Source organism: Ursus arctos, unplaced genomic scaffold, assembly GCF_023065955.2.
Source record: "Ursus arctos isolate Adak ecotype North America unplaced genomic scaffold, UrsArc2.0 scaffold_26, whole genome shotgun sequence".
NCBI classification, from domain to species: domain Eukaryota; kingdom Metazoa; phylum Chordata; class Mammalia; order Carnivora; family Ursidae; genus Ursus; species Ursus arctos.
The window spans coordinates 30,253,595-30,255,591 of record NW_026622941.1 but is presented as its reverse complement, the minus strand read 5'-3'; the positions used below and the strand labels follow the sequence as shown (position 1 = coordinate 30,255,591).

The window sequence follows — 1,997 nt, the reverse complement described above, 5'->3', positions numbered from 1 at the left end:
TCTTCCCCTACTGATCTTCCTAGTTCTTATGTTCCATAGATGAGAGAAACCATATGATAATTGTCTTTCTCTGCTTGACTTATTTCACTTAGCATTATCTCCTCCAGTGCTGTCCATGTTTAGATTAATAGGAAATCTTTCTGTTTATTCTGCTTAAGCCAAAATAGGTGTTACATCACCTAGATGAACCGTAATTATTCACCCAATCAACTGCTGGTGGGCATTTGGGTCGTTTTCAGTTTGGAGTAATAACATATAATGCGGCTATGGACTTCTGGTGAACATGCATACAATTTCCGTTGCATATATACCTATAAATGGAATTCCTGGGTCAGATATATGTAGCTGTAGTAGATAATGCCCGTTTTCTGAAGTAGTTGCAGTAATTAGTGCTCACTTAGTGGTGTAAGAATTCCAGTTGCTCCATACCCTTTCCAGCACTTGACATCTTCTTTCTTTAATGTTATAGTCATTCTGGTGAGTATACAATAGCTTGTTCTTGTGGATTTCATTTGTATTTCTTTAAAATAATTAGTAATCTTTTTTTTTTTTCTTGTTTGCCATTTGGATGTCCTCTTTTGTGAAGTGATGAGTTTCTTATATATCCTGGATATAATTCCTTTGTCAGATATATGTGTGGCACATAAGTTCCTCCACTCTCTGGATTGCCTTTTGACTCTGTTCATTTTGTCTTTTGATGAAGAAACGTGGTTATTTGCAATGTGGTTTGATATACCAATTGTATCTCCAATGATTGGAGCAATACCATGATTAGATGCCACAAAATGCATGGCAATATCTTAACCATAAATGTGGTGTATTAGTAATTAGGACCTTCCCATCCTTCTCAAGAGTTCTAGCCTCTCCCTCCATACAACGCCCATGGAAGAGGATTCTGCCAGTGGGAGAGGACATAACTGATTACTCCAAGCTGCATCTTCTGGGTGATCTTGAGGTACTGTTAACCGAATCAGACAAGTCATTAAGAGATGCCGTTTTATTTTATTTTTATTTTTTTTTAAAGATTTACTTACTTGAGAGAGAAAGGGAGAGGGTGTGCATGTACGCAAGCGTGGTGGGGTGGGGGGGCAAAGAGAGTTTTAAGCAGCTCTATGTCATGACCCTGAGATCGTGACTTGAGCCCAAACCGAGAGACAGACACTTAACCAACTGCACCACCCAGGTGCCCCAAGAGATGCCTTTTTTGGGGGATAAAAGCAGTTTTGATTTGGAACACGATGAGTTTGAGGTACTTTAAAAGACACTGAAGTAGAAATTTCCAGAAGGCCTCAGACTTTAAGAAGAGCATGAGAGTTGAAACTGTGGGATTGGTTGAAATTACTGAGAGGGAGACTATAGATACAAGAATATGAATGGGAGCAGAGTCTTAACATATGTCTCCAGGTAGTGGTTAGGGGGGGATATTACAAATCTGTATCTCCAATTGCCTGCTAGATTTTTTTTTTTTTAGCTAGAAGTCTCATTGTCACCTCACACCCAATGCAGTTAAAATAGAACTCATATTCTTCTACTCTCTAGTCCCTTCGTCCCCTTCATTGGAGTTTACATTTCTGACAGGTTTAGCCCTTGTTCTTCTCGTCACTCAGGCACCAAGCTTCAGAGTCAACAGTAACGCCTTATTCTTTTTCACCCCTTTGGTTAGTCATTAAGGCCTACTACTCCTTTCATTCATTCCTTGATTTTATTTTCATTGATGTTTCCTTAAACTATTTTAACGGTCTCTCAAATAGACTCTTAAAACTTTGACCTCTTATCCACTTTGTTTGCAAAGCATTTTTTTTTTCAGTACTTGAAGAACGGTGCCAAGCGCATTAGATAAATATATCCCTTAATTTTCATATAATCCTATGAGAAAACTGAGGGCTTAAAGTGTTGAAGTAACTTGCTGATGGTCATACAGAGCCAGGGTTGCAACTTAGATACATGGGAATCTGAAGTCATCTGTTAACTTGTATCATTTTCTTCCTCCATACAAC

General features: G+C 38.5%; 1 non-coding gene across 1 annotated transcript; it reads right to left on the bottom strand.

The window, feature by feature from the left end:
* Positions 1-759: 759 nt before the first annotated feature.
* Positions 760-880, bottom strand: LOC113258140 (U6atac minor spliceosomal RNA). The gene has a single exon (XR_003317153.1). It is a non-coding gene; the product is annotated as a U6atac minor spliceosomal RNA (small nuclear RNA).
* Between the last annotated feature and the right edge of the window lie 1,117 nt (positions 881-1,997).